The sequence below is a fragment of the Argopecten irradians genome, chromosome 1 (assembly GCF_041381155.1).
Source record: "Argopecten irradians isolate NY chromosome 1, Ai_NY, whole genome shotgun sequence".
Classification (NCBI taxonomy): Eukaryota; Metazoa; Mollusca; class Bivalvia; order Pectinida; family Pectinidae; genus Argopecten; species Argopecten irradians.
In genome coordinates, this window is record NC_091134.1 from 44,148,212 (window position 1) to 44,159,758 (window position 11,547).

The following is an 11,547-nucleotide window of genomic DNA, read 5'->3' on the forward strand; positions in this document are numbered from 1 at the left end:
TAACGAATCCGGTGCCAGCACCTTATTCGGGATTCAAAAATTAACTAATAAATAACAATTTCAAGACATAAAAAACAGATCGAAACATAATTTCACAACTATGTTATTATGTTTCGATGTGTTTTTTATGTCTTGAAATTGTTATTTATTAGTTAATTTTGAATCCCGAATAATGGCACCGGTCGTTATTGGAATCTCGAATTTACGGTTGGCACCGGATCGTCTTCAAAGTATTAAGTTTTTTGAGGTTGTGAAATTATGTTTCGATCTGTTTTTTATGTCTTGAAATTGTTATTTTTTAGTTAATTTTTGAATCCCGAATAAGGTGCTGGCACCGGATTCGTTATTGGAATCTCGAATCCCGAATCCCGAATACGGTGCTGGCACCGGATTCGTTATTCAAACTCAAAACAATTGATCAAAGTATTAAGTTTTTTTGAGGTTGTGAAATTATGTTTCGATCTGTTTTTTATGTCTTGAAATTGTTATTTATTAGTTAATTTTTGAATCCCGAATAAGGTGCTGGCACCGGATTCGTTATTCGAATCCCGAATCCCGAATACATGCATAAGTTCGGGTTATGTCAAAACTGGGTCAAATTCTGAAAATCACTATCTTGGAAATAAATGAAAAAGTAAAAACTTTAAGAGAAGATTAAGTCTTCCTTTGACGCAGGATTAAGTGCATATACATGCATAAGTTCGGGTTATGTCAAAACTGGGTCAAATTATGAAAATCACTATCTTGGAAATAAATGAAAAAGTAAAAACTTTTAGAGAAGATTTAGTCTTCCTTTGGCGCGGGGTTAAATCTTCACTGCCAATAGGTGAAGTGCACTTTGAACGAATATGCATCGTTTAATGTCAGATCAGATGATCGACAGACAATCGATTCTATATGGGAATCGTCAAATGAATGTGGTTGTCTTCCTGTAATTATCTCAACCGAATACATTACAGTTACATCTGTCTGGGGTCTCTCGACGTAGCTATCTCTTACAAGTGCACCTTGTTCTACAAAGCCAAATGGAAATATTAATTGTATTTGACAAAACATATTTCCAGTGCAATCTGTTTTGCTTTGAAGAATTTTGCCATAGGAACTGTTGCTAGAGACAATTTTGATAAAAAGGTCTAAAACATTTTTTTAAATCCGTTACTAGAGTCTGTATAGAATAATATCTACCATTTTGTAATGCCCATAAAAAAGTTTTTATTCTATGTCATTATTAAATGATCTTGGTGTTGCACATTTTGCAAAGACATTGAATTTATTTTTCCAGTCATGCTAACAAAGCACGAGACAGTTTTAAAACATACTAAGAAACGATAGAAAGTTAAGATGCATTGCTGATAAGAAGTTACAAATAAGTCTGTATTCATTATCTCATAAATTAGTAAAAACCCGCATAAATAATCCTTGGTGACGACTTCCATAATACGACACTTAAGTTCAGATATGTGCTGATTGCTATTGATCACAACACTAAGAAATATAGGATGTGTTTCAGTGAGGTAGATCACAGTTCAGTAATCCTTATATTGTTAATATTAAAAATGAACATTTAATATGTTATATCAATTTAATACACGTGGTTCACCAAAAATGTAAATCGCACATTTGGTATCTTTAACAATGAAGCATACATGATGTAACAAAACAAACTTCATTAAATCACTGGAAGGACAAGCGTCAAAACCATTGATGTTTTCTGAAGTACCATGATATTGTGCGTCATAAAAATCCTTCTCAAGTCAACATAAACAACAATGTATCACGTGATAATAATTGTTTTATGAAGGATGCGAAAACGCTTCATGTAACGTTTGCGAACACTATACAGTTTCTTGGAACAATACATCAATAACTTCACCTTGACTTTTCAGAAAAAGGTTATATAATGGATGTCCCACGCAGTAAAATAAATATCGTCTTCTTTGATAAACAGTTCTGTACATTAACTAATTTGGTATAGCCATAGCCAATCACAATACAGTTCTTACGTAAATGGACTCGGATACTGGTCTACCGTTCGACAATAAGCATCACGGTTTGGATCCTACGTGGACAGTCGGACCATTACAGCCGCAGACAAATTGTATCGAGAAAAAATTGAGATCAAATGGAGCGAGCGGTCATTAACGTCTATGGCGTTTGTTGTTTTACGACGGAGATGGATTGTTCTGTACCATATAGGAGGCTAATTTTGGGAGCTGGATAGACATCTCCAGCTCAGTCAAGGACACGCCACGTTCCTTGCGTTTCGTGGTAGTTAGACATATGTTTACGTAGACAGAGGAGGTAGTTTGTCTACCTAGGAATTACGCAATTGTTTTAGCGTTGAGCCACCAGTAATCCTCCTATTCCTATACATTGGACGTAACACAGAAGTTCAAAAAAAAACTGTCACACACATGGATAATTCTTTTCCTAACATATGCTTTGTAACCGTTACTTTGTTAACAAATTTATTATTTTCAATCCATCATATAAGTTTAAATCTATTTTATCAATTCACTGTTGCATATAGTCCTCAGCAAAATGGAGTGGATTCAAATTACTAGAATTAGTTATTCTGCCTGAACACCTGATTGCCTGCTTGTCTGCAACACAAGTTATACATGACTTTCTCCTACTTATCCATAAACCAAACCTTCCTACCAATATTAACGTCGTTTGCACATACTTCGATTCACATCGAAACGAGAAAATACCACACTACTAATAACTGGTGTTCCAAGGAAATAGGCGTCCCCTGTTTTATTGACGAAACCCATTTCACTCATCTAGTTCATATCATAGTCAAGGCAATGAACTGCAACTTTAAATGGGAATTGGAAGACTGTATTTTACGGAATAAGAAAAGAAGAAAATACGGTTCAGCTACAGTCCGATATACCAATGTTCAGTATCGCAGATATGGACTCCGCATGGTATGATCTGATGCCTGTGTGTATTACTCCGATCTGTGATGAAATAACCATTTCTTTCTGAAATGATTATTTGCCGGTTGAGCACTTTCACAATGTTAGTTTTATTATGACTGTCTTAGTGCCGGTCGACCTCTCCTGTAAAAGATTCATCTTGTTATGATCCCATTTCCATTATCAAGACCCAATTTCACTGCCTCAAGATATTACTAATTCGATTCGTTGACAGTCAGATGCAGCTGCCTCTAGTTGAAAGAATAAATGCTCCATAAAGTATTGGGAGCACAACACATTGAACACATTCGTAATATGTGGTATTTTTTTCACCTGGTGTCCCTTATTGATACGAAGGCTGAATTTTATATCCCAAAAGAAATACAGATAGAAGAATAAAATACAGTAAGGCAGATGAAAACGTACCAGACAGTTGTGCAAAAGAACGTTTCATGGGCATATATGAAGCTTATATATTTGATTAACACCTATATGCCTTGTTATAAAGATATCTCAACGTTCTGTTCATCAAGAAGTCTTTATTACATCACGAGTGAATGATCAGCTCGACATTCGAGACATTCGATAACAGATCTATTGGGATGTGAAATTATAAGACAGAATAACAACACGCATTATCATGGACACGGCGAAAGATATTCTTTGTGAAAATATATCAATAGTGACCTTTTTTTGTTGGTGGCGCGTCAAAGTATATCTAACCTTCATGTGTTTACCCATGGCTCGTTTAAATGTTTATTTAATTAGCTATGCTGTGAAGTGGCTTAATAGACCAAATTATTCTAATCTGGATAGCTGTGTTGTCTCTGGAAAGTTTGAAAAGGCAGAGGTGACATCAACACGGACCTGACTAAGAATGCTTAATTTACGTAAAGTGCAGTTTGTGGTGTGACACAGACATCTTCCTGACCCGCCGCTGATCCTAATCGCTATTGAATACCGATTTCTTAAAGTGCGACATAATTTGTTTTAATTGATAACACGTCGTGAATGGTGGTTAATTGCTGTTTTCAACAGGTCCACATATGGTATATGTTATAATGACGCGATATGCGGAGAAGCTGACGACAACAAACATTCGACAAAGCATTCTTTATTGATTTTGTCATGAGGTTAAAGTCCGAATGAACTCTTTTTTAAGACATTTTGACCGTGGTTTATTCACTCAGTGGAGCTAATATTTTCCCCTAATGGTCATGAATCGTCAATACATTTCACAAATAATGCCTAACCAAGAAGCCTTTTCTTCATCAGGCCTTAGGAAACGTTCATTTCGGAGACAACAGAATATAGTTCACGTCCCAATTTTGTATTGTTTTTATGTCAATGATTACATTGATCATTGCAAGCCCTGAAGATAGGGCGTTAGAATTGTACCTGCTGTTCCTATTGCATGAATCGTAAAAGGCGACTAAATTTAGGATTTTCTCTTTTCTCTTCTTTTCTAACTGACTTTATCTCTGCTAATGCCTCCCTTGGCACCGCCTCATTTTTGGCCATGAGTTGAGCGTTTGCCCCTGTGAGGAAGGCTCTGGGTTCTGTCCCCTGGCCAAGACCCACCAAAGTCTATAAAAGTGGTAGTTTCTGCTCCTACTTAGCGCTCAGCATACAGGAGTTGGACGATTGGTTCGCCCGTTGTCAGTATAATGTGACCGGGTGGGGTGTGTTGCTTGGTGTCTTCGGCGGCATGCTTCAGGGATATAGCACTATAACAAGGGCAACAGTTCCACTATACAAGATGACACAACGTGAATATACCGCAGTCTCCCAAAACACGCACCTCGCACAACATACACGCAACACACCGCATTCATGGGAGGATGTCCTTACATGACCATAGCTGTTAATAGGACGTTAATTAATCAAACAAATTTTGCATACTTGTAAATTTTATGTCATTGTTGTAAATTGTTAATTGTTTAAATTGTGGATTTTATATCAATGATTACATTGATCATAGAACGCCCTGTATCTAGGACGTTAGAGTAATGGGCCTGCATGTGGGGCGTTAGATTTGTCCCTGCAAATCGTAGTGAGATCTTAACCTTTTTGAAAACCGTCTTCAGTGTGACTTTTATAACGACACTGATACGCTCCTAAAGCACACAAAAATAGCCTTGTGTCACATTCTTTACGTCAACGGTACGTTATTATTACAACTATAACACGACAAACCATGCTGCCAGTACGATATTTTACGACTAGCCCGGATGCTGCTACGCTCTAGAAGATCGCATTTCGCTAATATCCCGCTGTTTCCACAAGTATCGCCTTTGCGCTACGTTATTTCCACGACTTTGTCAAGACCGAGCGACGTTTACTATTCTTTGAGCCTCATCTCTCAGTAACAGTTCCACTATAGAAAAGACACAACATGGATATACCGCAGTCTCCCAAGATACGCACCTCGCACACCATACACGCAGCACACCATATACATGGGAGGCCGTCCTTACATGACCATAGCTGTTGATAGGACGTTAATCAATCAAACAAACAAACATTGTTCTTTCTGTTTAGAAGGAAACACCATTAAAATGAAAAATAAAGCTTTGATGCACCTTGCACTATTGCAAGGTTAACAAGGTATATTTCAAGTCGGGATGGGAAGAGACTAGTCCTATTGCTTTGGAGAAGGGGAAGAATAATTACTGTTTTAATGTGACTGTAATGACGGTCATGTGCTAAATGCCCTACAGGTAGGGCGTTAGAATTGTACCTGCTACCCCTATTTCATGAACGTAAAAGGCGACTAAATTTAGGATCTTATCTTTTCTCTTCCTAACTAACGTCATCTTTAAGTCTATAAAAGTGGTAGTTTTCTGTTCCTGCTTAGCGCTCAGCATACATGGAGTGGGATGACTGGTTTGCCCGTTGTCAGTATAGTGTGAATGTTGCTTGGTGTCTTCGGCGGCATGCTTCACTGATATAGCTTAATAAAGAGGGCAACAGTTCCACTATACCAGAAGACACAACACGAACATACCGCAGACTCCCAAAACACGCACCTCTAACTTCACACACTTTACACATTGAATACATGGGAGGCCGTCCTTACATGACCCTGGTTGTTAAGGTAGCTGGCTCGACCGTTTGAAAGTAATTAACTTTTTTTCATTTATAGATATTTTTAATTTTATGGTCATGTTGTGTCAAAAAATGGACAAATAAGTGTGTGTCATTGTGCTAGTTTTTTTGCTAGCCTCATTTGAAAAGTGTTACCTTGACAACGACTTAACCAAACCTTTGCGCAGAAATATAGCACAACTGGACATGTACTTGGTAAACGTAATGCAATAAGATTATATGGAAATATAAGATTTTTTTTATTTGTTCTTACTTTAATGTATTTGTATGGATGTCTTGTGACTATTAATAAATATAAAACATAAATCAATATTTGTTTCCTAGCGTCGATTTAAAAAATGTCTCCATGGCAACGTTTCCCTTATTTTTCAGTACTGAAATATAGCAAAATGAGTTGTCCATTTTAACATGATAAAAATATATGAAGGAATAATTAACTTTTTTCCAAAGATGCTCATTTTGCAGAGGACATCCATATCTTTATAAAAATGACGAGAAAACGGCATGTCATTGTCCAAAGAAAAAAGTTATTGGATGTTAAATCGATAGCAACCGTTTTCCTTAGCAACATTTTTCTAAAATGTATAAATAGGGTTGTTGTGTACATTTGAATGTAACCTAATGTATATTTTTCTGATAAAGACATGTTATGCATGTAAAGATGATAAAATATTTGTTTTTCAATGAAAAACTATATTTTGGTTAACTTTTATTAGTAACCAACCGTTGCATAGCAACCAAGCAGTATTCTATACAAAAGTCTTACCTGGATTCAATTTTGCATTCTATTCAAAGGTATTTGATAAATATAGCATTTAGACAAAAGTTTTTCTTTGAGACATTCATAAATTTTCATAACTAGAACAATTTTGTGATGAAAAAATACTCTATGAAAGGTTGTGTACCCTAGCAACCACTTTCAAATATTTCCCCTTCACATAATTGATTACTTCATAACAATACAATTGCATTATCATACATAGAAATGCTCATATTTTGTGGTTTCTAAGTTATTTTTAATCAAAGATCTCAATTCCTATACAAAATGTATTAAATTATTAGCATCAAGGGGATATATGAATGTCATATGTAAACCAAACACTGATAACAGGGCTGAGGTCTTTGGTCACATGACTTCCAAGATACCTGTTTGGAGGTCAGTGATTTTTATCAATGTACTATGTCTTCCCTCCATTTCCTAAACCTGGTACATTCCTAAATGACCCTGGCTGCTTAAAGGAAGTTTAAAATCAAACTTGAAAACCATAAGAATTCCACATAAAAATCTAACAGAAGCAAGTAAATAACAAATATTGTTTATGAATTATTTCCCATACATGTATGTAAGTTTGAATTGAATTCCATTCCAAGATCAGAAAAAACATGTAATGGCACTCTATGATGACAACAGACAAAGCACAATAGCAAATTTGCATCCAGTCTCTGATGCAGCATCATTTTATAGATTATCTTTTATGAAAAATCATCTTTTAAAATTTATTAAAAGTTTGTATCCTTAAATGATGATTAACAACATCAATCACTGTAATATTTGATTTATTCAAAAATGAAAGAAAGAATAGAACTTGAGCATGCATAATTAATATATATATAAGATAGATTTTCTGTTCATTTAGAAGTTGGAATTGACATAATCACAAATACGACATAATGAAACTTTTACAATAAATTCAGAAAAAGTTCTGACAAAGGAAAGATTAGCATTAAAACTATCATATTGATATTAAATGTATTATCTATACATATCATAGATTACAGACTAGAAATCCAACATTTAGTCATAATATTTTGTTTCTAATATCCATGAAGAAATCAATCTTTCAACACTGAATGTTGAATGATTACCAGCAACACTCAATCAACTAAGACATCTCTTAATAGTTTCTGTAAACATATTTCCATAATTCGCTGCAGTGAACAAGGCTTGAGTTATGTCCCGTAAAAGCTTCAGATTCAGTTCTCAACATATGCAGACAGGAACAACAGTTCAACTTCTTTTGAAAGCACAGACATGGTGTTCCTTATCACAGTTTGCAGTTGGTGACATGGTCAGTTTATTTACCAATCATGGAGCAGTGTCCTAAAATTCAATCAATGGACATCATGATACAATAGGTACATGTAACAGGATACTGATGGCTCAAAAACAAGTTAATCTGTCTCAGTAAGCATCCATATGTGCCTTTTATCCTTTGAGACACATTCTTATGTCTTGATTCACATGTAAAAGACTTGCAAGATCATGCAAAATGGAATACAAATCACAAGTAGCATGGGGGCATTTTTACAACTTCAACTGTTTTTCAGAAAAGGGAGTGGCGCTTATAGGAGGCAGGGGGTGGCACTAAATACGTACATATATATATTCACAGATTGCTGCCTTTGGCATAATTTTGACCTAATAGATTGTTTTCAAATATACACACCTCTAACAACATGTGATAATTCATTTGAACTGAAGTCCACGGCCAGTATGCTACAGATCAATACATACAATGAAATGTACATTGTAGGTCAAATTAATTATGAACCCATACATGTATCTCTTTATTATGACTCGGTAATGTAGAAAAGTATAATTATATAACAGTAATTGACAATATAAACCCACACAGACACATGATTAAACTTGTGTTCACTTTATATAATTCATTCATTCATTTATTTCAAAATTTCATATTGACACAATTCAAATATTTATTATGATATCAACCCATATTCATATGTCAACTTTTGTACACATGCATGTTTACAAAGCTTCCTCAGAAAATCACTTACAACATGGATAACTGCTAGCAGATCACAAAATGTCAGCAGCTACATATGTCAGCATGTGTCACACCTATAAATTAAAAAACAAGATTTTTAATTTAGATAAAAAAACTAAATCAATTTAATATTTTAGAAAAAAGTATGTTACATGCTAATAAGCAACATGCACAAGTGACTTTACATGGTGAATTCTATAATGATGTGATGTATAATGGCATATTACAATTATATGTAATACTATGTAGCTGGCCCCAAAGTGCCACTCATAAATACCCTTCATGTAGGCTTACATGTACACATAACAAATACATGTATGTACTATACATAAATGTAACAACATCTAACCTGGATATAATATAGATAATATGTTGATATTGATGTGACTCGTGTATTTTTATCTGTCTATGCCATTTGCATAGTTTTGTCAAATATCTTGTTTCCCCCTAGGCAGCGCACATAGTACACGCAGAGAAATATCTGAAATCGACACTGTCTGACTGTAAGTTATAAACAGACTGTTTATTTACTGAATTTCTTGAAATATTAGAGAAGGATCGAAAATAATTAGGTCCAGATATGGATCATTTATTAGCTTAATTTCTTTAAAGCTAAAAGATAATCAATATACCTTACCGTGTCCGCTTTGTTGTCTTCCTAATGCATGTCAGTTGATTTGTTGTGGCGTTTGTTGTGATTGTTGCTCGGCCATCGGTAGCGATTTGGCCTTCAATAAAACTTCCAATCCCCGTTTTCTATGCAATAAAGCATTCTCGCGTCTTCCTGTGTGTCTCAATAATCTACCTACTTGGTTTAAACGACCTAAATTATTATCAAATGTCTCTACTCAGCATAATAATAACATAGCACACACTCGTCTGGTCTTGGCGTCGATAGTGACCGCCATAACCGGAAGTACGTACCGTTGTCGTAAAACGAAATATATTTTCTTAAATTCACGTTTCCTGCATGTAATTTGACTGACTTATCAATAGTATAGTTTACTGATCAAATCAGATAAATCACAACGTGTTATTTTTTATTTATTTTGCGAAAAAAATTATACGACATTCGTGCTGGTTTACGATGCGGCCGAGCCAACTACCTTAATAGAACGTAAAAAATAATCAAACAAGTGATAAATGAAGGGTGCCTTTGAAATATGTTTTATATAGACGTGACAACGTAAAACGGTCATAGGGGCCTCGTCTGTAGGGCGCTAGAATTGTACCTGCTGCCCCTAATTCATGATCGTAAAAGGCGACTAAATTTAGGATCTTATCTTTTCTCTTAATAACTGACTTAATGTTTCCTAATGCCTCCCTTGGCACCGCCTCACTTTTGTCCTTGAGTTGAGCGTTCGCCCCTGTGAGGAAGGCTCTTGGTTCTGTCCCCTCACCGAGACACACCAAAGTCTATAATAGTGGTAGTTACTGCTCCTGCTTAGCGCTCAACAAACAGGGAGTGGGACGACTGGTTCGCCCATTGTCAGTATAATGTGACCGGGTAGGATGTGTTGTTTGGTGTCTTTGGCGGCATGCTTCAGTGATATAACACTATAAAAAAGGGCAACAATTCCACTATACAAGAAGACACAACACAAACATACCGCAGTCTCCCAAAACACGCACCCCGCACTTCACAGACGCTTCACACTGCATACATGGGAGGCCGTCCTTACATGACCCAAGCTGTTGATAGGACGTTAAAATAATCAAACAAGCAAACAAACGTGCCATTGTCCTCTTAATCGTATTGAGAAGGATTTTTCCGAAGTAGGCACGTAGCTAAGACTTAATGATATTGTAGTTAGGACGTAGCCATCGTTGTGCAAGCGTCAAGCGATCGTAAGTGTTGCATCACAGTTTAGACTAACAAGCCATGGTAGGTCTATGTTTATACTACGTTGCATCCGCTGCCACAATGCTGAGTATACGACCTTGATACGATGACCCTACTACGACCCTTAATCACAACGACCTCGCTACGTAAATTTTGAGCATGATCAAATTGTCGTAGCACAACCACGCTCTACAACGCTCCATCGCGCGCAATGACGACCTACCTGTGTTGTAACGACCTGCCACGATCTTAATGATTTTCTAGGTCGTAGCGCGGTCTTAAGTCATCCAGTGTGAGGGGGGTAACTAACTTTGTTCTTCCTAACCTCTCCCTTGGAAGCGCCCCACTCTTGGTCTTCTGCAGAGCGCTCGCTCCTGTGACGTAGAATGTGGATTCTCTTCCCTCATCGAGACACACCAAAGTCTATAAATGTGGTAGTTGTTGCTCCTGCTTAGCGCTCAGCATACAGGTAGTACGACAACTGGTTCGCCCGTTGCCAGTGTATTGTGACCTGGTGGAGTATGTTGCTTGGTGTCCTGGGCAGCATGCGTCAGTGATATAAGACAATATAACAAGGGCAACAATTGCACTACACAAGAACACAAAACACGAACATACTGCAGTCTCCGAAAGCATGCACCTCGCACTTTACACACGCTGCACACTGCATACATGGGAGGGAGACCTTATATGACCCTGGCTGTTCATATGACGTTAATTAATCAAACAAACAAGTTAAAGTACAGTGACGAGCGGGGGTGTGGGCTGTGATGTTCGGTGTCTTGGGTGACATGATTCAGTAAAATATCACCAAGCAATTCAAGGCTTTAGCTATTCAATGAGAACAAAAAGAATATACCGCAGCCTCCCTAAATATACAGAT

At 36.6% G+C, this 11,547-nt stretch overlaps 1 long non-coding RNA gene across 1 annotated transcript; it reads right to left on the reverse strand.

Moving 5' to 3' along the window:
• Positions 1-7,660: 7,660 nt before the first annotated feature.
• Positions 7,661-9,834, reverse strand: LOC138310566 (uncharacterized). Its single transcript, XR_011206452.1, has 3 exons — positions 9,459-9,834; positions 8,832-8,895; positions 7,661-8,133 (listed from the first exon to the last, which is right to left on the reverse strand). It is a non-coding gene; the product is annotated as an uncharacterized lncRNA (long non-coding RNA).
• Between the last annotated feature and the right edge of the window lie 1,713 nt (positions 9,835-11,547).